The sequence below is a fragment of the Ursus arctos genome, unplaced genomic scaffold, assembly GCF_023065955.2.
Source record: "Ursus arctos isolate Adak ecotype North America unplaced genomic scaffold, UrsArc2.0 scaffold_8, whole genome shotgun sequence".
Lineage (NCBI taxonomy): Eukaryota > Metazoa > Chordata > Mammalia > Carnivora > Ursidae > Ursus > Ursus arctos.
In genome coordinates this window covers 36,043,167-36,070,430 of record NW_026623100.1, presented here as the reverse complement: position 1 = coordinate 36,070,430, position 27,264 = coordinate 36,043,167, and the positions used below count along the sequence as shown (strand labels likewise).

The window sequence follows — 27,264 nt, the reverse complement described above, 5'->3', positions numbered from 1 at the left end:
TGGGGGTAAATCTGTGACCGTGAGATCACGACCATGAGATCACGACCCCGAGATCACAACCCGAGCTGAAACCAAGAGTCAGATGCTCAATTGACTGCACCACCCAAGCACCACTCATCTGGGTTTTCCAATTCATTTCCCTAGAGTTGGGCAAACTAACCTCATAAATTCCCTTTTCTTTTATGCTGTCCCCCTACATGGTTTTATTTCTACAGCACTTCTCACCTTCTAAGATACCATATAATTTATTTCTTATTGTTTCTTCTCTATGTCTCTCTACTAGAACATAAGCTCCATGATGTTAGGGATTTTGCCTCTTCTCTTCACTGCTTTATCTCTAATACCTAGAATGATACTTGGCACAGAGTAGGAAAATCAGTGTATATTTTATCAAAAAAATTAATGACCCTGATGGGTAAAAAAATGTGTGTGCACGTGTGTATGAAATTGTTGAGCCTCCTTTCATATCTACTGGCCATGTGCATTTCCTCCTTCAAAAAATCTTTTTAATATATTTTGCTTATATTTCTAATAAGCAGAATGTCTCTTTCTTGTTAGGAGATAATTCTTAGTATATAACAAATATTAATCCTTTGTCAAGTATGTTGCAATTGGTTTCTTCCCATTCATATTTTCTCTCTAAGTGTCTTTTGCCATTATAAATTTTAAATGTAATCACATTTGTCAGTCTTTTCCCTTATGACTTCTGAGTGTTCTTTTTGTCTAAGAAGCCTCACACCACCCCCGAGAAGCATACACACCTAGGCATTATACAAAAATCCTCCTAAACTTGATAAATTTTTGTTTACGATTTCATAATTATATTTTTTACAATCAGACATGTTCAATCTAAAATTTATTCTTGGGGCGCCTGGCTGGCTCAGTTGTTAAGTGTCTGCCTTCGGCTCAGGGCGTGATCCCAGGGTCCTGGAATCGAGCCCCACATTGGGTTCCCTGCTCTGCTGGGAGCCTGCTTCTTCCTCTCCCACTCCCCCTGCTTGTGTTCCCTCTCTCGCTGGCTGTCTCTCTCTCTCTGTCAAATAAATAAATAAAATCTTTTAAAAAATTAAATAAAATTTATTCTTGGGGTGCCTGGCTGGCTCAGTTGGAAGAGCGGGGGACTCTTGATTTCAGGGTCATGATTTCAAGACCCACACTGGGTGTACAGACGACTTCAATGAATACATAAGTAAATAAACTTATATAAAATAAAATGTATTCTCTTTGTGATATGAAGTAAAGATCTAACTTCGTTTTCTTCCAAGTATATTAAATTAATCACGAAGTTTCCACGTACTAAAAAAACCATGCTTTCCCACCCTTCATTGAAATAGTCCTTCCCTTTAAAACACAAACAACAAAGAAATAAATACCCATACATAAAATGGATTTATGGACCTTCTAGTCTGTCTTACTTATCTACTTGTCTACCTATGGGCCAATACCATTTGTTCATTTATTAACTGACCCACTAAAACTCATTTGAGGGCCTGCTTCTAGGAACTCCTCTGGCATGGAAGAGTCAGTGGCAAACCAGAAGGCAACACTGACTTGTGCCCTCATGGCACATACAGTCTTGATGGGGGAGACAGACAATAAACAAGGCAATATATAGTATGAAGGATGGTAAGTGCGATGGAAAACAACCAAGCAAGATCAAGACCTAGGGAATAAGGAGGTAACAGAGGTTGCAGGATGGTGATCAAGAAAGGCATGACTAAGAGGGGTCTGACTGGCTCAGTCAGTAGAACACCCAACTCTTGATCTCAGGGTCATGAGTTCTAGCCCCATGTTGGATGCAGAGATTACTTTAAAAATAAATAAATAGATAAATTACTTTAAAAAAAAGAGAGGCATGACTAAGAAGGCAGCATGTGAGCAGAAACCTGACTGAAGTATATGAATAAGCAGTAGAGAAATCGGGGAAGAAGAGCATTCCAGGAGGAGTGAACATAAAATACAAAAACTCTGAGGTGAAAGCCAGCTTGTCATACTTGGGAAACTGCAAGAAGGCCAAAGAAGCTGCAACAGCGTGAGTAAGAGGGGACGCAGCAGATGAGGTGGAGGAGAAGCAGGCTATATTAGTCGGCTATGGTTGCCATTAGCAAAATATCACTGGCTGGGTGGCTTAACCAACAGGGATTTATTTTCTCACAGTTTTTTTTTTTTTAAAGATTTTATTTATTTATTTGACAGAGATAGAGATAGCCAGTGAGAGAGGGAACAGAAGCAGGGGGAGTGGGAGAGGAAGAAGCAGGCTCATAGCAGAGGAGCCTGATGTGGGGCTCGATCCCAGAACGCCGGGATCACGCCCTGAGCCGAAGGCAATCGCTTAACCGCTGTGCCACCCAGGCGCCCCTATTTTCTCACAGTTTTGAAGGCTAGAAGGCTAGATCAGGGTATAGTCACATTTGGTTTCTCCTCAGGCTTCTCTCCTTGGTTTGCTGTTGGCCACCTTCTTTCTGTGTCCTCACATGGGCTTTTCTCTATGCATACACATCCCTATTGTCTCTAACCTCTTCTTATAAGGACACCAGTCATATTGGATCAGGGCCCACTCACCTGACTATACTTAACTGTAATCACCCTTTAAGGCCCTATCTCCAAATACAATCCTATTCTGAGGCATACTGGAGGTGAAGCCTTCAACATATGAATTTGGGAGGAACAACTCAGTCCATAACAAAGGTCATTTTAAGGCCTTTCAGTTTTTCCTATGAATGAGACGGGAAGGTTTTGAACAAAGGAGTGACATAAATCGACTTTCATTACATTGAATACTTACTCTCGCCCCTATTCTAAATACAAGAGGACACAGTAGTCGACAAAAATCAAGAATCCGCTTTCACAAAATTTACAGTCTAGTGGAAAGAAACAATAAACAAAGGAATATATACTGTGGTAAAATAAAATAAGGGAAATAAAGCAGGTGAGGGAAAAATGATGAAGCAGGGCCTGGGTAATGCCTTAGATAAGATAAGCAGGGAAGTCCTCTCTGGTAAGGTGACAGTGAAACAGATATGAAGGAAGAGAGGAAAAAGTCCTGCAGGTATCTGGAAGAAGAGCCTTCCAACAGAGGACACATCAAGCACAAAGGCCTTGGGACAGGAGCACATTAGGTATGTTTAAGGAACAACTAGAAGGCCAGCACAGTTGAGGTGGAATGATAGAGAGGAAGGACAAGATAAGGATGGAGAAGTACAGGGGGTCAGATCATGCAAACCTTTATAAGCCACTTATGGCTAAAAAGAACATTGACTACATACTGAAATAGGAATCACAAGAGTTTCCTTTCTAGCTCCTGCTCTGATAGTAATCTTACTGGATTTCAGTTTTCATACCGTGAAAAAGCGGAAGGGAAGGGACTAGATTATCTTGCCCATAAGATGTGAGTCTGGAAATCTCCTATAAACTGAAAGAGGTTCATGAATATTTATTGCATTCCTAAGGATGTTTTTTAAATTTTAGAATCTACTCTATCCACACTACTCCACATTTTTGTATCTTCTAGCCATAGTGGACCACTTGTAGAAATTTGCATTCCCACCTAAAAATGTCAATATTCTTGACAGGAAAAAAAAGTCATCTTACTCCACCTACTCTTTTGACTGTTGCTCTGGTCCACAATCCTCCTCCCCTTTTTTTACCCATTCTGTTTTCTGATTGGTCAGACAAGTACTGAGCAGCTCTGTCCACAGCTCAGCTCCTGCCTGCTCAGCACAGCTCAACGCCTGAAAGGATTAGAAAAAAGAAGAGTCATCACAAACCTTTTCCTGTGATTTGTTAACATACATGGGGCTTTGTCTCAATGACACAAAGGATCTCATCACCATTTCATCTCAAGTACAAGAGTAGTAAAAAATAGGAGATGGGGGTAGTAAGTGCCCTCCATATGTCTTTAGAATCCAAATCTAATGATTGGGATAGACAGAGGGCCATGCTGAAAGTTTGAGAAATCCCAGAGCCATATCATGCCCTGCTAATGAATACCATCAACAAAACTTGGTTCTTACTGATCCTTGAATTTTGCCTCATTGGTGACAGACTATAAGGTGTACCCATGTATCATTTAGAGAGGAGTTCAGAAACTAACTCAAAAGAACAAGCAGTTATTTTTCTGAGTTTTTATCAAAGCTCGCGCAATGGTAACTAGAAATTAGTTTGTCTCTTCTGGTTAAGGTGGTTTCTAAATATGTCCACAAATTCTTTGACAGGATTCACTTCACAAGGCAGAACCTAATTCCACACTCCCTGAACGCAGGTGGGTCTTAGCCTGTTGTTTCTGTGAATAGAATGTGGTAGAAAGGATGCTATGTGACTTCTAAGGCTAAGTCATAACAAGGATAGCTTCCACCTGACTTTCCCTTCTTTTTTTTTTTTTGGATTACTTATACAAGGAAAAGTCAGGTTCGTGAGAACATCCAAACAGCCTATTGAGAAGCCCAAAAGGGAAGGAATTTTAAATACTAACAGAAGCAGACAGCATAACAGAGAGACCAGGAAAAGAGACTGTCAAAGAGAGTCCTGCTGAAACACTGTCATCCAGGGTAACCCATATGCATCTAGGGCTGCTGTCTCTAAGGAGCAAGAACAGAGGCTGCACATTGAAGGGGCAATAGACCTCACTTAAATAGTTCAGTTAAGTTCCTAAACAAATAAATAAGCAAACAACAACAAAAATAAGTCCCAGGAGAAAGGGATAACCAGGATCTAGATGTGCTACTATCTGGTACTTAAAATGTCCAGTTTTCAACATCCAAAAAATTACAAGACACAGAAAGAAACAGGAAGCTGTGGCTCATACACAAGAAAAAAAGATAGACAACAGAACCTGCCTGTGAGAAGCCCAGATATTGGATTTAACATATAAAGACTTCATAATAAGTATTAGAAATATATTGTAAGAACTAAATAAAGGGAACCATGCTCAAAGAAGTAAGTACGTGTATGACCTGTTGCAACAAGTAGAGAATGTCAATAAAGATAGAGGAATAATTTTTTTAAAGAACCACATGGATTATGGAAGTAAGAAATACAATAACTGAAATGACAAGTTCACTAGAAGTGTTCGACAATAGATTTGAACTAGCAGAAGAAAGGATCAGCTAAAACAAGGATTAATATAGGTTTTTTTGTAAAAACAAAGTGGGTGTAGCACAATTTTCAGAAAGTGGGGGATACTCTTCACATTATACCATCTTGGCTTAAGAAATATTTCAGAGGACTGCTCTAGTTTCAGATGGTGGAGGAAACTTGTAATGTGCATTTCCATGACACCAACACTATCTGTTTTCGAGTCACAGTAAAACACACAGAATTATATCCATAATTAATATAAATAACAACATTTCAAGCAGTAATTTCTGTTACGTAGAAAACAAAATTAAGAAAGCAACCATCAGGGTGATGGGCATTGAGGAAGGCACGTGATGTGATGAGCACTGGGTGTTATATACAACTGCTAAATTATTGAACACTCCATCTGAAGCTAATGATGTACTACATGTTGGCTAATTGAATTTAAAAAAGAAAAAAAGAAAGAAAGCAACCATCATGGGGCGCCTGGGTAGCGCAGTCGTTAAAGCGTCTGCCTTCGGCTCAGGGCATGATCCCGGCGTTCCGGGATCGAGTCCCACATCGGGCTCCTCCGCTGGGAGCCTGCTTCTTCCTCTCTCACTCCCCTGCTGTGTTCCCTCTCTCGCTGGGTGTCTCTCTGTCACATAAATAAATAAAATCTTAAAAAAAAAAAAAAAGAAAGAAAGCAACCATCAAACAAAGCTTCAGACAAAGCGAGTCCAAGGATAGCATATGAGAACAGCTGCTGATTCAATGAAGGGGTTCTGGCCTAACCAATGAGAAGGCTGCCGAAGACTAGTCCAATACCAGCACCAGAAACTGCCACTGCGTTGTTGCAGCACCTGTACCAATAAAATTGGCAGCAGTATCACTGTCTCTGCTGATTGCACTCGTCTGAAACTCCCATTGGATTAGCTAAATCACACCTTGCTATGACTCATTAAATACTGTAGAGCCCTCTTCTATCAATATAGCACTGATGTGGCAATGGGTCTGGATGCAATTCTGGATCCAGCTTGGATCAGAGCAGGGGTGCAGGCAAGCTTGGCACAGATAAACATCTTATACTCCTTGGGGGCAGCACAGCTGGAAGACTTGGGTGACAGGCAATATAAGCTCCTCTCCCACTTCCTCTCTTCCAGGAAGGTGGTGGCTGTGGCACAGAGGTCAAAGAAGTGGGGTTCTCTTTCATTTTTTTTTAAGATTTTTATTATTTTTATTGAGTTGAGAGAGAGCAGGAGACAGAGAGAGCACAAGCAGGGGGAGGGGCAGAGGCAGAAGGAGGGGGAGAAGCAGCCCCCCCCCCTGAGCAGGGAGCCCAACTTGGGACTCAATCCCAGGACCCTGAGATCATGACCTGAGCTCAAGGCAAATGCTTAACCAACTGAGCCACCCAGGTGCCCCTCTCTTTCATTTTTGAAGAATAGTTCTACCAGATATAGAATTTTTGGTTGACAGTTCTTTTCTTTTAGCACTTGAAATATGTCATTCCATTGCCTTCTGGCCAACATGATTTCTGGAGAGAAATCAGTTGTCCCTGTTAGCGGGGTTGGCTTGTACAAGATAAGTCCCTTCTCTCTTGCCACCTTCAAGATTCTTTGTCTTCTAACAATTTGACTATATTGTGTCTGCATGTGGATCTCTTTGTTGTTTTTTTTTTAATACTTTATTTATTCATTTGAAAGAGAGAGAGAGTACAAGCAGGTGGAGAGGCAGAGGGAGAGGGAGAAGCAGACTCGCTCCTGAACTGGGAGCCTGACACAGGGCTCAATCCCAGGACCCCGGGATCATGACCTGAGCTGAAGGTAGACACTTAACGGACTGAGCCACCCAGGTGCCCCTCAATTAACTATTTCCAAGTGTGTTGATTCTTTCTTCTGCCTGCTCAAACCTGTTATTAAACACGTTATTTTAGTTTCTTCCTAATCACCCCTTTAGTGAGAATGGGACTCCCACTCTAGGATTATTGGCATGGATGAACACACAACACCCAACACTGAAAATATGAGATTGCTAGCAGTTTGTTGTCACATATATTTACAACCTGGGGGAGGAGGACATCACACATCACATAAGGCCCTGTGAGAGTCATACTCAGAAACAGAGTGAACAGTCACATGTGGGAGATAGGCTTTGTAATTTCAATAGGGTGGGTTAATACCTGGCTCCTGCAGTAAGTTGTGATTATTTTGTTTGAATACTTTCACGGACTTGCAGGGAATGGAAACCTGTTACTCAGGAATAATCAGGAACTGCACCACAGGGGCGCCTGGGTGGCGCAGCGGTTAAGCGTCTGCCTTCGGCTCAGGGCGTGATCCTGGCGTTGTGGGAACGAGCCCCACATCAGGCTCCTCCGCTGGGAGCCTGCTTCTTCCTCTCCCACTCCCCCTGCTGTGTTCCCTCTCTCGCTGGCTGTCTCTATCTCTGTCAAATAAATAAATAAATAAAATCTTAAAAAAAAAAAAAAAAGGAACTGCACCACGATAAGAAAGTTTGTTTGGCTAGGGGTATAGAGCATCTTTTTAGAGTGATGAAATGATTCTAATATTAATTGTGGTGATGGCTGTATATTCACAGAATTCTGTGAATATACTATAAACCACCAAATGGTACAGTTTCAATGGATGAACGGTATGGTATGTGAATTATATCTCAATACAGCTTTTATATTAAAGGTTCCTTCCATACTTATGAGAGTTTATTTTAAAGCAACAGAGAAGAAAAAAAAAAGTAGAGTCTCCAGCTCAGCTTCTGGAAGGCCAGGTCTCAAAAAGCAATAGAATATGAACTTTTCATCATTCATGACCCAAGAGCAGCACTGCGGACTTTGTCATCTCCACATTCCCTCTGAAATAGGCAAGTGTTGTACCCTACTTAAATAGGTCTACTGTACAGATGACTCTGTACTTCTAGGTTCCTGCTTCACCTCTAATCTTGGCTTCTGCTTCTCTTTTTTCTGAGAGTCTTGAATTCAGATTTGTTTGGGTCCCCTGGTCCCCCTTTTGGCAGTGTTCTCATACTAGTTCATTCATAAGTCACTGGTCTGGCTAATATATTGTACCTTTTAGCTAAGGCACTTATCCTTAATTTAATTAGCTGTGGCAAAGGCGGTAAGGTAATATGATACATTGCTAGTCGGAATCCAAAATGGTACAGCCATTCTAGAAAATGGTTTGGCACTTTCTTACAAAGTTAAGCAAGCATTTCTATATAACCCTACAATTCCACTTCTAAGAATCTACCCTAAAGCAACAAAAACTTATATTGACACAAAAACCTATACACATATGTTCATAGCAGGTTTATTTGTAATAGCCCCAAACTGGATACAACCAAATGTCCTCAGAAGGGTAAATGGATAAACAAAATTTGTTACACCCATACAATGAATACTAGTCAGCAAGAAAAAGGAACACATAACTGATACATGCTACAACTTGGATGAATCTCAAAACATGCTACATGAAAGAATCTAGTCTCAAGAGTTTACATTCTATGTGATTCCATTCATATACCATTCTCAAAACCACAAAACTGTAGCGATGGAGAATAGATCAGTAGTTGTCAGGGGTTATAGTTGAAGGGAAAGTGTGACTATAAAGGTTTAACACAAGGGTGTGGTTTGAAATGGTAAAACTGGTTTTTATAACTGGTGGTTATACAAATCTATACATGAGTTAAAATACAAAGAACTGGGGTGCTGGGGTGGCTCAGTCGGTTAGGAGTCCACCTTTGGCTTGAGTCGTGATCCCAGGACCCTGGCATTGAGCCCCACATCAGGCTCTCTGCTCAGCAGGGAAAAAGAGCCAATGTCCCTCTTGCCTCCTCCTGCCTCACCCCCACCAATTCTAGGTTGGATAGAGGTGACTACCACATCATAATGAGCTGGTCTGAAATGCACAATGGGGACAAGGGGAGGATAAGCAGTGCCTCCCCACCTCAGAAATGCCCCAAGACAGGGGCCAAGACTAAAACAGTTACATTGAGTGAAGGAGCTTAATAGACAAAGAGCCCTGTTCCAAAGGAACAGAAATGAGTATTCACATTCAATATTGATGGGAACAGTCTTTCTGGAAGATGTTTTAGCTTAACAGAAACCTTTTTAAAAAATGTCTCTACTCTGGATATAGCAATTCTATATCTAGGAATCAATCCTAAAGAAATAAAGTCTTTTTAAGAGATTTTTATTTATTTATTTGAGAGAGAGCATGAGCAGGGGGAGAGGCAGATGGAGAGGGAGAGGAAAAGCAGACTCCCTGCTGAGTGGGGAGCCTGATGCGGGGCTTGAAGCGGGGCTTGATTCCAGGACTCCCAGATCATGACCTGAGCTGGAGGCAGATGCTTAAGCGACTGAGCCACCCAGGCACCCGGAAAGAAATAAAGTCTTAACTACAGATATAGTCATGTGATATTTAAAATGGCCACCACTGGGGGCACCTGGGTGGCTCAGGTTGTGTTCTCAGGGTCCTGGGATCAAGCCCCAGGATTGTGCCGCACATTGGGCTCTCTGCTCAGTGGGGAGTCTGCTTCTTCCTCTCCCTCAATGTTCTCTCTCTCTCAAGTAAATAAATAAAAAATAAAAGTCCTTAAAATGGCCACCACTGAAAGCAACTTGAATGTCCCCAAATTGCCAAAGTTATGTTTTTCATTTCACAAATACTTACTAAGTGTCTTCTATATGACAGCCATTCTGCTAAGCACTAGGGATACAACAGTGCACATTGAGTTAACAGCAAAAATGGAGAGTGCTCCGAAACAGTAGAGGCCATTTTAAGGCAAACAGGCTGGAGCAATGGAATGCAGAAAGGGCCACAGCGACCACCTGGCTGGATACAGATGGGCCCATTGGGCGCCCACCTCAAAATATCCATAGGCCATGACTGACCAATGGGCTACTTACAATCAGGCACAGTTCCCAAAAAAGGAAGATTCCATGTGTCACCATACCTCCTCATCTTCCCCCTTTAAAAACAACCCCCTCCTACTGCCTCCTGGCAGACAGCCTCTCCTCTCCTATCTGGCTGTCCCTTCCTTGTGGTGTATTCAGTAAACTTCTGTCTCCTTTGTTCTGCCTCCGGTGAATTCTTTCACTGCCGCTGCCACCGGCTACTACCCTATTGTTGCCCCACATTTGGGGGCCCCCATCTGATAGAGAGACACCCCATTTAGGCACCACAGAAATTTTACACCAATTTAACACAGCAGTTTTATGTCTTAAATCTAATAACAGTGTGTGGCTATATTTTGTATACCTTTGGGTTTTTATTTCATTTGTTTCCAGTAATTTATTTTTATTATATTTCACAAAAATATTGGTCTGTGATAGATTGAACATTGTTAAAAATTGGTCCTTCACCACAGATACTTTGAGAAGCATTGGTGTAGATAATTTATAAGATGGGGGTCTGATTGGATGAAGGAAACCAGTTGGTTTGGCCAAGAATTAGAGCATAGACTAAAATGTTGGCAATGGAGATAATAAGAAGTGGAAAGACAACATATTTAGGAGGAAAAATCGGTTTAATTTGGTAATACAGTAGATATGTGGGGGATGTGTTGATCCCTAAGTTGACGGCTTATTCTGTGGGACAGATGATCTTGCCATTGACTTAGCTAGTTGACACTGGAAGACTGCAGGTTTGGGGGAAGGGGGGGTTCGTAAGTTCTGCCTAGCTTGGATACGTAGGGTTTGAAGTGTCTTTGACACAAGTAGAAATGCTAAATAGACAATGAGATGCCTAGGCTAGGTCTCAAAAGAGGCTTATGAGATGTAAATTTAGAAGTCCCTGGCAGGTATCTAATAATTGAAGCTGTGAGCCATTGATGAGATTATATGGGGAGATAATACTGAGTGAGAAGATGGTCAAAGCCAAGTGTTGAGAACCGGCAATATTTAATGACTATGAAGAAAAGTATGAGCTTGCAGAAATAACTAAGGACAAACTACGCAATGGCCTTATAACCACAAAATAGAATATCACTCAACAATTTCGTTTTTTAGATTGTAATATTAACTGAAAAAGCTTAAAGTAACTGTCAAATGTTCCCATTTTTAAATAGAAATATATATATATATATATATATATACACACACACACACAATCATATAGCCAAAAGTAAATGCCATTAAAAGCCAGGTGTTAACAGTGGGAAATATTGAGAGAGTTTTTTTTCCTGCTCATTTTTATTTCTACTTTTATTTTCTTTACAATGACCACAGTTTTTTCCTCATGACAAAGCAAATTTTATAAAATTTATGTGCACATGAAGATACAGTTCTCAGATTTAAAACTACCTGAAACTTAGGATGTATATTAATTTTTTTCTTTTGCTTATAAATACCTTCATTTTATAAAGCCACAGATCATTCTGTAAAGTGGTTTTTCCCCCCACACTTATAAAAAAGATGTTGACAACTTTTAGAGAAAAAAGGTGAAAACGTTTCTTATTAAGTCAGGGTTACACAAAGATTATATTAAGAGTCTTCAAATTTTGACTAAAGATTGCCAAAGTCACTTAAGGATTCTTTGAAAATATAATCCTTGGCCATACTGAATTTGTATTTTTTTCTGGCCTGGCACCCCTGGCACCTATCACAACTACATACTAGCACCAAAAAAAAAAAAAAAAAAAAAAAGAAACGATTTACCAAAAAAAAAAAAACACAAAAAAATGTCAATAACATTACTAAAGAAATTTTAAAATACTTTCAAAGTACTTTATTATTTCTTAAAAAGATTTTATTTATTTATTTGTCAGGGAGAGAGAGTGAGAGAGAGGCAGGCAGAGGAAGAAGGAGGCTCCCCGTTGAGCAAGGAGCCCGATGCAGGACTCAATCCCAGGACCCTGGGATCATGACTTGAGCTGAAGGCAGATGCTTAACCGACTGAGCCACCCAGGTGTTCCTGAAGTACTTTATTATTAAAGTAAATTTATCTAGGAAAATATTTATAACTCATATTACAAAGGACTAGTTCCCCTATCTAGGACCTGTCAATCAATAAGGATAAAGCACCCAATAGTAAAATGGGCAAAGAATATGACAATGAAAGAAGTACAAAGGACTACTAAACATGCAACGATATTCGACTTAACTCATAAGAAAATGTAAATTGAAACTACACAGAGATACTATACCCCCCCCATCAGATTAGCATAGATCAGAAAGTATCAGTATATTGGTTAGAGTTTGGGTGATCAGCATATTCCCATGTGGAATGTAAATTGTTGTGATCTCTACGGAAGGCAATTTGGCAAATATCTGTCAAATTTACAAAAGCACATGCCCTTTGAAACAGCAGTTCCACTACTACGGATTTATCCTACAGATGTACTTATATTTATACAAACATACCAGATTATGCACTGAACACTATTTGAAATTATAAAACATTGGAACATCCTAAATACCCACGGATAAGGAATTAGTTAAACAAACTATGGTACATCCAACCAATAAAAATACTACCAAGTAAATAAAATCTTTTAAAAAAGCGGGGGGGGGGGGCACCTGGGTGGCTCAGTTAGTTAAGTGTCTGCCTGCAGCTCAGGTAATGATCCCAGGGTCCTAGGATCGAGTCCTGCATTGGGTTCCCTGCTCAGAAGGGAGACTGCTTGTCCCTCTACTTCTGTTGCTGCCTCCCCCCCAGCTTGTACTCTCTCTCTCTCTCTCCTGCTCTCTCTCTCAAATAAATAAATAAAATCTTTAAAAAAAATATTACCAAGTTGTAAAACAGAGCAAGGAATCTGTATAATGATCAGGAATGATCACTGAGCTATATTTAGTGAAAACAAATAAGAGGCAGAACACTGTGTACAGTGGGTAGCTAGAGCTTATCCTTTATTACCTTTTAAATTTGAACCATGTGACTACATCGCCTATTCAAAATAATTTTTTTTAAAGAATGTAATAAAAAAAAAGAAGGTTCTCTCAAATTTAAAGCTAACAGGAAGAGAGAGAGAAATTAAATAAATAAATAAATAAATAAATAAATAAATAAGGTGGTAATATCAGGAAAAAGATAAAGATGCCCATCACGTTAGTTTCCTAGGGCTGGGATAAAAACCACAAATTGGGTGGCTTTAAAACAACAGAAATTTATTGCCGCATTTCTGGAGGCTAGAAGTCCAAAAGCAAGGCGTTAGGGGCGCTTGGGTGGCACAGCGGTTAAGCGTCTGCCTTCGGCTCAGGGTGTGATCCCGGCGTTATGGGATCGAGCCCCACATCAGGCTCTTCCGTTTTGAGCCTGCTTCTTCCTCTCCCACTCCCCCTGCTGTGTTCCCTCTCTCGCTGGCTGTCTCTATCTCTGTCAAATAAATAAGTAAAATCTTTGAAAAAAAAAAAAAAAGCAAGGCGTTAGCAGGGTAGGTTCTTTCTGAAAGCTTGGAGGGAGAAAGTGACATGTCTCTCCCCCCAACACGCAGGTGGTTGCTGGCAATCCTTGGCATTCCTTGGTTTGTAGATGATTACTACAATCTCCTCCTCTACCTTCACACCACCTCCTTCTTGTGTCTGTGTGTGTGACCTCTTATCAGAAGGCCCTCATTAGAGTTAGGGCCTAGCCAGTCCAATTTCATCTCATTCCTTAGTTACGGCTGCAAAAACCCAATTTCCAAATAAGGTCACATTCTAAAGTTACCAGGGGCCATGAATTTTGAGGGACACTATTCAACCCACTATACCTATTACTCCTGCTTTTTCTTGGCATTACACTGGAGATCCTAGCTAATGAGTGAAGACCAACAAAAATGGTATAAAGATTAAAAAGAAATAGAATTATCACTCTTTGAAGATGATAAGACTATGTACAAAGAAAACTCCAAGGAATCTGCAGATAAATAACTAGAATTAATAAGATAGTTTAACAGGGGTGCCCGGTTGGCTCAGTTGGTAGAGCATGTGACTCCAGATCTCAGGGTTCGAGCCCATGTTGGGTGTAGAGCATACTTAAAATATTAATTAATTAATTAATTAATTAAAAAATAAGATAGTTTAACAGAGTAACAGTATAAGATCAAATTACAAAATCAACTGCATGTCTATACATAAACAAAAAAGTCAGAAAATTTAATTTAAAAAATAACTATTTATGGTAGTGATAAAAATTAAAGTACTAAGAGTAAAACTTAAAATGAAATGCAAGATTCCATGTGGACAAAATAATAAAACTTTATTGAAAGATATTAAAGAACATTTAAATAAATGTGAGTTATATACTATGTTCATAGATAGTAATATTCAATACCATATATATATAGCAATTCTGCCCTAAAGACATGTATAAATTCAATTGAATTTCAATCAAAGCCTCCACTGCACATTTTTTATAATCTGATAAGCTAATTCTAAAATCTATATGGAAGAATGAGGAGCCAAGAATAGTTAAGACTCTCCTAAGGAAGAAGAATAAGAAGGGGAGAATTGGGGTGCCTGGGTGGCACAGCGGTTATGTGTCTGCCTTTGGCTCAGGGCGTGATCCCGGCGTTATGGGATTGAGCCCCACATCGGGCTCTTCCGCTGTGAGCCTGCTTCTTCCTCTCCCGCTCCCCCTGCTTGTGTTCCTTCTCTCGCTGGCTGTCTCTCTCTCTGTCAAATAAATAAATAAAATCTTAAAAAAAAAAAAAAGAAGGGGAGAATTGCCCCACCAGATATCAAGAGGATTAAAAGTTAATAATATGTTAAAAAAAAAGTGTGGCATTAATAGAACAAAAAATGAAAGCTCAGAAAAAGACTTAAGAATTTATAGAAACTACAGAAATATAGACAGAAAGTATATATAGATATATATATCGATTTATATTTATATTTACATAAAACAGAGGTGGCATGCAGATCAGCAGGGGAAAGTATGGCTTTCCAAATGGAAAAAACAAATGGACTCCCACCTCGCAACATACCCCAAAATCCATTCAGGTACATTAGATACTTGAAAGTGAAAAGCAAAGCTTTAAAACTTTCATAAAAAACATAGGTAAATGCTTCTGTGCCCTCAGGATAGGAAAGAATTCCTCACACAACAGTCGAACAACACAAACCATAAAAGGAGATATTAATGAACTTCACTACTTAGAATTAAAACTGTTTATTAAAAGATATCAATATTTTTTAAAAAGTTAAAAATTAAGTCACAAAGAGGAAGAATATTTATTTTACAGGTAATTAACGAAGGCTTACAAATCTGGATTTATAAAGAACTCCCCAAAATCAAGGAAATGTTAAACGACCCAATAGAAAAACGAGCAAAAGATATGGTGAGGCATTTCTCAAATGGGGAAGTATAAATAGCCAATAGAAACCTGCTCGATCTCGTTAATAATCAAGAAAATGAAAATGAAACCTCAATGAGATTCATTCCGTTCAGTCAATGAATATTTATTAAAGCCTAGTGCACACCAGTTACCCTCTAACTCCAGGGATGTAGCAGTGAACAAGATGTACAAAATCCCTGTCCTCGTGGAGTTAGCTTCTGATGGAGAAAGGCAGTGCAAATAAGGGCTCTGGAGAAAAATGAAGCAGTGAAGGGGGAGAGGGAGTGGGAGAGAGGCCCATCAAGTTTTAAAAGGGATGGACTCGAGGGCTCCTGGCTACCTCAGTCGGTAGAGCATGTGACTCTTTTTTTTTTTTTTAAGGATCTTATTTATTTATTTGGCAGAGAAAGAGAGAGAGTACAAATAGGCAGAGCGGTAGACAGTGGCAGAGGGAGAAGCAGGCTCCCTGTTGACAGGGAGCCCAGGCGGGGCTCGATCCCAGGACTCTGAGATCGTGACTTGAGCTGAATGCAGAGACTTCACCGACTGAGCCACCCAGGTGCCCCTAAGCATGTGACTCTTGATCTTGGGGTTGTAAACTGGAGCCCCAAGTTGGATGTAGAGATTACTTTTTAAAAATTTCTTTTAATTAATGAATAAATAAATAAATAAATAAATAAATAAATAAATAAATAAGGATGGACTAGGAAGGCCTCACCATTCAGTGAAGGCCTGAAGGAGGTGAAGGGGCCAACCATGCAGATATCAGGGGGCTGAGGACAGAATTCTATGCACACCAATACTGAAGAGTAAAGCAGACAAAGACAAACCAATAAAAGAGATTAAGTAGCAATAACAGAAAGAAAAAACTACAAGCAACAGTAACATCACAGAAGCCTAAGATATTTTCCTCCTCAACTTTTCTAGAGAGTCTGAACTCTAAAGGTTAACCAGGGGGCGCCTGGGTGGCTCAGTCAGTCAAGTGTTTGACTATTGATCTCAGCTCAGGTCATGATCTCAGGGTTGTGAGTTCAAGCCCTACATTACAGTAAAATAAACTTTATGTTAAAAAAATATATGAATATATACACTATCTTTTGGATATAAGTATTTTACCTAAAAAGTTTTGTTTTCTGAAGAGTGAATGTACAAGTGTCGAATTTCCTTGGTAGATAGTTTTAATATGATCCTGAAATGGTTAGATAAGTAAAGCACAGTATCTTTTAAAATGAAAGCTTCCAGATTATTGAAAAGGTCTTTCTTCTATTCAGACAGAAAATACCTAAAAAGTAAAAATCTACCCTGCTTGAATCTGGGTTTTTTTGTTTCTTATTTCACTTTCTGGGAATATAACAACCCTATATCCTTTAATAAAATTCTGATGTATAAATAAACACAATCCCTGTCATCTTCTTTTTAGTGACTAATATAAGGGTGGGAAATAGGAAAACATGACTGACAAAAAAAATTTATGAAATACAGTCTCCACCAAAAGCACCTAAATTTGATTTGGATGTTTTTGGGTTTTTTTTTAACAAACGAAAATCCTCAAATAGTTCACACATCTGCTTAACAAATTAAAACATGGTAATTCTGTAAATTAATAGAAAAAAATTGAAACTTTAATTCCATAAAAATTTAACATTTTTATCTGCCAGGCATTGTTCTGAGAGCTTTTACACACATCAATTCATTTAATCCTAGAATAATTCAATGAAGTGGACAATGTCATGTTCCCCATTCCTTGGAAAAAGGAACCAAGGCCCAGAGTTAACTGATTTGCTGAATGTCACCTAGTTAATAACTGGTGGCCTCTATGTGAACTCAAGCAGTAGGGCTCCATAACCCACACCCTTAATCACATTATATTGCTTTCCTCATATTATAATGTCCTGGTGGAAGGAGACAGAAGGACAGAGGTCAGAAAAAAGAAAAAAAAAGATAGCAGAAAGCTAAGGAGGCAATATTGATGTCTGTTAAGTATCTGATATATCTGACTGAGAAATCTTTAACTCATCTACCAGTATTGGTCTTTTTTTTTCTTTTTTTCAGCTTTAGTTTTTTAGCTTTTTTCCTTTTCAAAATTTTATTTAAATTCTAGTTAGAGCTTTATTTTTATCACAAGTAAAATTGTAAGATATTTATACATCAGGATGATTTGATATACATATAAATTGTGAAAGGATTTCTTCCATCTGGTTATCTGTCACTATCTATGTATTTTTTTTAGAATAACACAACAGAGGTTTATTTTTTGCTTGTGCTGCATGTCCAGTGCAGTTTAGTAAATGGGTTCTGTCCCAAGTAGTTACACAGTGTCCCTGGCAGAGTCCATATTCTTGTGATATTGACATCTTAACATGTAGCTTTGTATATACATGATGGATGTGTTAATTAACTATTCACACACACACACACGATACACACACACACATATATATGCTCTTTTACATATATACATTTTTTTATAAGAACATTTAACTTCTACTCTCGGCAAATTCCAATTATACAATACAGAGTTATCAACTAGAGTCACCATGTTTTACATTACATTCTCAAACCTTATTCATCTTACAAGCAAGTGTTGCAAAAACTTGCCGGAGCGAGTATTTTGATCATATAAGCTTTGAAATATAGACATTCTTAAACTTTCTCATCCTTGTTTTTTTCATCAGGGAACATCTGATCTGAAACAGCCTCTCCCAAATCTACCTTAAAAAAAAAAAAAAAAAAAAAAAAAGGGCATTTTAGAGCTCTTTTGCCATCTTGTGGTCTTGTTCAGTATTGCTACTGAAACTTCAAACGCCCCTGGGCTGGGCTCCGGAAAAAAGGTCAATGCCAATCTTAGGGCTGAGAGTTTGCCTGCTTTTGATCATTTTGATCACCTTCTGTGGGCTCCTAAATTTATCTACATCTTTTTAAAAGTGTGGTAATCAAAGCTGGACACAGTCCAGTCTATTTATGAAGTCCCGGACCAAAGCTGGCTATGCTCAAAATCTTTCTGAGGAAAGCTGTCCCGGCAAGCCCCTGCTGGGGGGAAGTCTGTGTGACTTTTCACAGTTGTAACAGTTGCAAGACAGGTCTTCATGCTGAATTCATTCTGGGTCTCCTTAGTCTAATCCAGTAACACACTGCATCGAATCAGAATTCTAAAATTAGTCAGTATCCTATTTCCTCCTCAGGGCTGGTCTCCCCCCTCAAGGATATTTCCCCTTCCCCTTTTCTGGAAGGGAGGAGGGACAGGCTGGCACTGGGGAAATAAGGCAAGTACCAGGGGAACACTTCATGGAGAGGCTCACAGGGGAAGATTGATGAGTCCTGTAGGCACATGGCCATTTCCTGGCAGCTCCTTGGTGTTGGCAACTGAGAGCCTAACGTAAACCCCAGATAAAACTTGAGTGCCCCCACCCTACCTGCTTTTCTGCCTTGCTTATGGTCAAATTAATCTTTGAAAAGTCCTTAAGTTCTTTAATCAAATACAGCATACACACTTCTGTATAATCAAACCTAAAGACCTGTAATTCTTCACTCAGCTTTCTTGTGACCTTATATTATTTCTTCTTTTTCTCCTCTTATGTTCCCAGTTTGAGACAGCATGATCCCAACCCCTGCTCCACCCACTTCTGTTTGAAGATCTGTAGGGGTGGTTCTTTGCTTGACCCAATAACTCAGGAACTACTGGCATTTCATGGTTGAGGGCCAAATATATTAAAAATCCTGCAATATGTGTGACACCCTCTTTTTTTTAAAAAAGATTTTATTTATTTATTTGACAGAGAGCGAGAGAGAGATAGTGAGAGAGCACAAGCAAAGAACGGCAGAGAGAGAGAGAGGGAGAGGGAAAGGGAGAAGGAGAGAGAAAGGGGGAGGAAGAGGGAAAGGGAGAGGGAGAGGGAAAGGAGGCTGATGCGGGGCTCGATCCCAGGACCCTGGGATTGTGACCTGAACCAAAGACAGATTCTTAACCTACTGAGCCGCCCAGGCACCCCAATGTGACACCCTCTTATAACAAATAGTCCTACACAATAGTTAAGAAAACCACTACTGTTCACTGTCTGGCCTCCTGTGTTATGTGTAATTCTTCTTCATAAATGAACAATAAAACCCTTAAAATTATTTGGATGCTATTTCCATAGACTGTTACAGGACGGAGCATATACTCATAACATGGGGAAAATGGCTATGGCAGTCCCCGCCCCTGTTTAGTAACATGTATTTCTCTGTTTTTTACCTATATGCTTTAGTTGATTTTGAGTAACATAGGTGAATATGTGATGACATTCCATCATATCTCTTCCTCTACTCATTTTTACTTTTATTTATTTTATTTTATTTTATTTTATTTTATTTTATTTGAGAGGGCAGGGTGGGGGGGGGAGAGGGAGAGGGAGAAAAACTTAATGTTAATCTTAAGAGATCATGACCTGAGACGATATCAAGAGTTAGAGGTTTGACTAAGCCACCCAGGGCCCCCCCCCCACCCGTTTTTAAACATGCTGTTCTGCACCTATTTTTGACTTTACAGTAATTCTTTGAGGTTATTTTATATTAGTACAAAGATCTCCACCTCATTCTTTTTAATGACTGCAGAATACTTCATTTTATGGAGATAGCCTAGAATTTACTTAACCAGTCTTTGTGGAAGGATTTAAGCCAAAGAGTATCATAATGAAAGGTATATTTTGAAAAGGTCATTCTAGGTGATAATTGCCAGGTATCATTCACTGCGGAGAAGGGTTTGAAGATTTGCAATAGTTGATGTGAGGGTACCAGTGAGAGGATACTGCCACAGTATTCCTAGTGAGAAGTAATCTCTTTTTATCATTCCTCTGTGATAATTCTTCAGCAGGGCTGAATCTGGGAAGGAGGGGTGGGAGGGAGGGAGGGAGGGAGGAAAAAAGAAAGGTAGGTTTACTTTGCATTTCACTATTCACTAAAGATAGTAAGCTCCTTTTTATATGTTTACTGGCTATTTGGGTAGCTACTTTTGTGAAGTCCTATTTAAGTCTCTTGCCTATTTTTCTTTTGGGTTGTTTACCTTTTTCTTATTGACTTGTAAGCTTTCTTTCTATATTCTGTATATTAATTGTTCAGTATTTTCCATTAGAGTTTTCCAAATACTAACATCTCCCTCACTGTGCTTTGTCTTTTTACACTGTCTTTAATGGTGACTTTTGATGAATAGAATACTTTGATTTTAATGTAGTCCAATTTATCTTTCTCTTTACAATTAGTGTTATTTGCATCCTATTTGGAAAAAAAAAGTCTTTTACTGTACAAGGGTTATGAGATTTCCCCTGTATTATCATTCAGGTACTTCATTGTTTTGCTGTTGACATTTAAAACTACCATCCACTTGGAACTATTTTTTTAATAGTGTGGTTTGGTTTGGTTTATAATTTTGTATCTTTATTTCTTTCTTTAAAAAATAACATCTGATTGTCTCAGCACCATTTACTGAAAAAATTAGTCCTTTTTCCTCTTCTCTTTAGAGTCAACTTTGTCATGTATCAAGTGTCCGGATATATGGGAGTCTGTTTCTGGGCTCTCTGTTCAATTCTATTGATTAATTTTTCTATCTTTCCATTAATATCTCACTTTCATAGTAACTGCAGCTTACATAAGTCTTGATAGTCAACACAGCTAGTCCTTCCTCTTTTGGAGATTGTTTGGGCTCCTTTTTGGCCCTTTGCATTTCCATGTACATTTTTTTGTTTTGGTTTGTTTTTTTCTTTTTAAGATTTATTTATTTTAGAGAAAGAAAGAGAGAACATGCGTGCATGAGACAGAGCAGGGGAAGGTGCAGAGGGAGAGGGAGAGAGAGAATCCTCAAGTGGACTCCCTGCTGACTGCAGAGCCCAATGTGGGGCTCAATCCCAGGATCCCGAGATTATGACCTGAGCAGAAATCGAGAGCTGGCCACTTAACCAACTGAGCCATCCAGGCACCCCTCCATGTACATTTTAGAATCAGCTTGTCAAGTTTTCAAAAAGACTTACTGAACTTTGGGTCGGGATTGCATTGACTCAATAGATAAGTTTGTTAAGAAGTGAAATCTTTACAACACGGAGACTTCCAATCCATAAACATGGTATATCCTTCCATTTAATCCTAAATTCTTTAATTTTGGGGTGCCTGGCTGGCTCAGTAGGTAGAGGATGCAACTCTTAATCTCAGGGTTGTGAGTTCAAGGCCCACGTTGGGCGTGGAGCCTACTTAAATTTTTTTAAAAGTTCTTTAATTTCTCACAATAATATTTCATGGTTTTTGCACTCATATAGTATATATACATTATGTTAGATGTATTTAATATTCCTGATGCTTTTTTTTTAAAGGAGATATTAGTTTATTGAATACACCAAAAGGGAGCAGCGGCAGGACAGAAGAGAGGCTGTCTGCTATTCCTGATGCTCTTGAAAATACTATATTTTTAAAAAATTTGTTTGTTGTTGCAATATACAAAAGCAATCGATTTTTGTATAATGGCCTGGAATCTGTCAACCTTGCTGAACTTACTAGTTCCCTAGATGCTTTAGTATTTTCTATATACACAATCATTTGATCTATGGTCATTACAGTTTTATTTCTTCCTTCCCAATCCTTAGTATAGTTTAGCAGGTTCTTTTTCTTGTTTACTGCACAAGCTAGGATCACAATTACAATGCTGAACACATGGGTAATAGTGGACATTACTGTTTTATTCCCAATCTCAAAAGGAAATCTTTCATCTTTCACTGTTAAGTATGATGTTTGTTGCAGGGGTTTGTTTGTTTGTTTGTTTGTTTTATAATAAAGGTTTTTCTTTTTCTTCTTCTTCTTTTTTTTTTTTTTAAGATTTTATTAATTTATTTGACAGAGATAGAGACAGCCAGTGAGACAGGGAACACAAGCAGGGGGAGTGGGAGAGGAAGAAGCAGTCTCATAGAGGAGGAGCCTGATGTGGGGCTCGATCCCATAACTCCGGGATCACGCCCTGAGCCGAAGGCAGACGCTTAACTGCTGTGCCACCCAGGCGCCCCAGGGGTTTGTTTTTGTATATCACTTTTAATGGATCAGCAAAGTTCTATTTCTTAGTTATCAAGAACTTTTTCATCAACAGATATTCAATGTTATCAAATATACTTTCTGATTTTCAAGATGGTCATATGATTTTTCTCTTTTACTCTGTTCATGTGAAACATAGCACTAATTGATTTATTAATGTTAAATCAACTTAACATTCCTTGGTGTTAAATGGAATACCAATTTGTGATTTATTTTATATATTCCCAGATCTGGTTTGCTAATATTTTATTTGAGATTATACAGCTATGTTCCAATGTTTCCATCTTGTTCCTATGTTTTTCATGTACATAATTTTCCCTTCTCAAAATATTATTGAGAAGTTTTGGTATCAGGGTCATGCTGGCCTCATGATAGTAGTTGGGATGTATTCCTGGTTTGTTTTGTCTTGTTTTGTTTTTTTCTATTTTGGGGGAAGGTTTGTGAAGTATTGGTATTATCCTTTCCTTAAATGCTTGGAAGAATTCCATACTGAAGCCATCTAGGCATAAAGCCTTCTTTACATAATTTTTTTCTTTTTTTTTTATTGTGGTAAAACACACATAACAAACTTTACCGTCTTAACCATTTTTTTAAAGTAGGCTCCACGCCCACCATGAAGCCCAACGTGGGGCCTGAACTCACAACCTTCAGATCAACACCTAAGCTGAGATCAAGAGTCAGATGCTTAACCAACTGAGCCACCCAGTGCCCCCCATCTTAACCATTTTTAAGGGTACAGTTCAGTGGTACTAATGCATTCATATTGTATCCAACCATCACCACCATTCATCTCCATAACTCTTTTCACCTTGTAGAATGGAAACTCTATACCTACTAAACAATAATTCCCCTTCCCCCTCCCCCTAGCCTTTGGCAACCACCCGACTACTCTAAGTATCTTGTATAAATGGAATCATACTGTATTTGTCATTTTGTGATTGGCTTATTTCACTTATATAATGCCCTCAAGGTTTGTCCAGGTTGTAGCATATGCAGAATGTCTTTCCTTTTTAAGGCTGAGTAATATTCCATTGTATGTATCTATCACATTTTGCTTATCCCTTCATCTGTTGATAGACACTTGGGTTGCTTCCATGTTTTAGCTACTGTGAATAATGCTGCTATGAATATGGGTTTACAAATATCTCTTCAAGACCATATGGTTTAAAAAAAATTTTTTTTAAAAACGACCACACTGTTTTCCACAGCAGCCATCCCGATTTACATTCCCACCAACTGTGCACGAAGGTTCCAATTTCTCCACATTCTTGTCACTATTTGTTCTCTCTCTCTCTCTCTCTTTTTTTTTTTTTTTTTTGTTGTTGTAGCCATCTTAATGGGTGTGAAGTAGAATCTCAATGCATTTTGACTTATATTCCCCTAATGATTAGTGATGTTGAGTATCTTTTCATGTGTTTATTGGCCATTCACATATCTTCTTTGAAAAAATATCTAAGTCCCTTGCCCATTTTTGAATCAGGTTGTTTGTTTTTTGTTGTTGAGTTTTAGTTTTATACATATTCTGGGTATTAATCCTTTATCAGACATATGATTTGTATATATTTTCTCCCTTTCTGTGGGTTCCCTTTTTTCTCTGTTGATAGTGTCTTTGGAGGCACAAAATTTTTTAATCTTTACGAAATCCAATTTGTCTATTTTTCTCTTGTTACCTGTGCTTTTGGTGTCATATCCAAGAAATCATTGCCAAATCCAATATCTTAAAGCTTTGTCATATGTTTTCTTCTAAAAGTTTTACTGCTTTAGGTCTTACATTTAGGTCCTTGATCCACTTGATTTAATTTTTATATATGGTGTTAGGTAAGGGCCCAACTTCATCCTTTTGCATTATGGATCAGTTTTCACAGTTTGCATTATGGACCAGTTTTCACAGAACCATTTGTTGAAGATACTTGCCCCATTGAATGATCTTGGCACCCTTATCAAAGATCATTTGACCACATATGTGAAGGTTTATTTCTAGGCCTTCTATTATATTCCATTGGTCTGTATGTTTGTGTTTATGCAAATTCCACACTATTTTGATTACTGTAGCTTTGCAATAAATTTTGAAATCAGTAGGTGTGAATCCTCCAGATTTTTATTCTTTTTTAAGATTATTTTGACTCTTTGGGATCCCTTGAGATTTCATATGAATTTTAGGATGGGTTTTTCTATTTGTGCAACATCACTGGCATTTTGATAGGGATTGCATTGATGTGTAGATCTTTTTGGGTTAGCATGACATTTTAACAATATGATGTCTTCCAATCCATGAACATGAACAATGTATTTATTTATTTGAGTCTTCTTTAATTTCTTTCAGTAATGTTTTGTAGTTCTTGTTATACAAGTCTTTCACCTCCTTGGTTAAATGAATTCCTAAGTATTTTATTGTTTTTGATGCTATTGTAAATGGAACTGTTTTTCTAATTTCCTTTACAGATTGTTTGTTATTTATATATAGAAATGCAGTTGATTTTTATGTGTTGACTTTGTATCCTGCTATTTTGCTGAATTCATTTACAGAAAAAAAATTTTTATTTTTATTTTTTTTAAGATTTATTTATTTCTTTGAGAGAGAGAGAGAAAGCACAAGTCAGGGAAGGGGCAGAGGGAGACCATCTTTCAAGCAGACTCTCCACTGAGCCAGAAGTCCCATGTGGGGCTTCCCATGATCCAGGAGACCACGACCTGAGCTGTAATCAAGAGTAGGACTTGAAACCAACTATGCCACCTAGGCACCCCTAGAAAAATTTTAAATTAAGCTTTTCGGGGCACCTGGGTGGCACAGCGGTTAAGCGTCTGCCTTCGGCTCAGGGCGTGATCCCAGCGTGATGGGATCGAGCCCCACATCAGGCTCTTCTGCTATGAGCCTGCTTCTTCCTCTCCCACTCCCCCTGCTTGTGTTCCCTCTCTCGCTGGCTGTCTCTATCTCTGTCGAATAAATAAATAAAATCTTTAAAAAAATTAATTAATTAATTAATTAAGCTTTTCATAATTGTAGATTCATATGTAGTTGTAAGAAATAATACTGGGAGTTTCCCTATGTCCCTTATCTAGTTTTTCCTAATGGGTAACATCTTCTAGAACTGCAATAAAATATCACAACCAGGATATTGACATTGATACAATTTAGATACAGAGCATTTCCATCACTACAAGGATCCCTCCGACTACACTTTTATACCCATATCCATTTCTGTCTTGCACTCATCTCCTATAACCTGGGGCAACCACTAGTTTGTTCAACATTTCTATATTTTGTCAGTTCAAGAATGTTATATAAACAGAATCAGATGATGTGTTATTTTTTAAGGATTGGCTTCTTGCTTTAGCGTAAGTATGTGCAGATCCACCTAGATTGTTACATGTACCAATAATTCGGTCCTTTTTATTGCTGAATAGTATTCCATAGTATGGATGTACCATAGTTTAACATTCAAAAAAAAGTAATCTCTATATCCGACATGAGACTTGAACTCATGACCCTGAGATCAAAGTCATATGCTGTATCGACTGAGTCAGCCAGGTGTCCCTGGGCATACTACAGTTTAAATATTCACCCTTTGAAGAACACGTAGGCAGATTCCAGGCTTTGGTTATTACGAATACAGCTTCTTGGAACATTAGTGTATAGTTTTTTGTGTGAACAAAAGCTTTCATTTCTCTGGGACAAATAAATGCCCAACCGCTATTGGGGTTGCATGGTTAATTTTATCAGAAACTGCCAAATTGTTTTCCAGAGTGATGATGCCATTTTACATTCCTACCAGCAAAGTATGAGTGATCCAGCTTCTCACCATTCTTGCCAGTATTGGGGGTTTTCACTATTTTTTTATTTTAACCATTCTGATAACTCACTGTGGTTTTGATTTGCACTTCCTTAATGGCTAATGATGCCAAACGTTTATTTCACGTGCTTACTTGCTATCCGTATTATCCTTTGTTGAAATGCCTCAGTGTGTCTTTTTGCTTCTTTTCTTTTGCTTCTTTCTTTTCTTTCTTTTCTTTTCTTTTCTTTTTTAGAGAGAGAGGGATATCAAGTGGGGGAGGAGTAGAGGGAGAGGGAGAGAGAATTTTAAGCAGGCTTCGTGCTCAGTGTAGAGCCTGACATGGAACTCAATCTCACGACCCTGTGATCATGACCTGAGCTGAAATCAAGAGTCAGATGCTTAACCAACTGCATCATCCAGGCATCCCTCTTTGCCTATTTTCTAGTTTGATTGGTTTTTCTTTATTAACTATTTGTTAACTATTGTTTAACTCATATTTTTGCCAGTGAGTATGCAATTTCTCTAACTCCATTTGTTGAAACAGCTATCTTTCCTCCATTGAATTGCTTTTGCGTCTTTGTAAAAAATCAGTTGGGCATATTTGTGTAGGTATCCATCTGGGTTCTCTATTCTGTGCCATTAATCTGTGTGTCTATCCTTCTACCAACACCACAGTCTGGATTACCATGGCTATATATAGTAACTCCCAAAATCAGAAAGCCTGGCTTCCCTCATTGTATTCTTCCTTAAAATTGTAGCTCTTCTAGTTATTTTGTTCTTCCATATAAATTTCAGAATAATGTTGTTCTACAAACAATATTACTGAGATTTTGATAGCAATAGCATTAAACCTATATTTCAATTTGGGGAGAATCAATATCTTCACTATGTAGAATCTTCTAATCCACGGTATTTCTCTCCAAAGAAGTATTTAGATCATCCTTGATTTCTTTCATTAGTGTTGTATAGTTTTCAGCATACAAGTCTTGTACCTTTTTTTGTTAGAACTACACATAAGTATTTCATATTTTTGGAGCATCTTTAAATGGTATTGTATTTTCAATTTTGGTGTCCATGTGTTCACTGATAGCATCTAGAAATACAATTGATTTTTGTATGTTTT

General features: G+C 38.4%; 1 protein-coding gene and 1 pseudogene across 17 annotated transcripts in view; both read right to left on the bottom strand.

Moving 5' to 3' along the window:
* Nucleotides 1-27,264, bottom strand: part of ZNF638 (zinc finger protein 638) — a 142,442-nt gene that overhangs the window by 98,107 nt on the left and 17,071 nt on the right. The gene's annotated exons all lie outside the window — the stretch shown is intronic.
* LOC113269049 (ATP synthase F(0) complex subunit C3, mitochondrial-like) lies at nt 5,367-6,222 on the bottom strand (annotated as a pseudogene).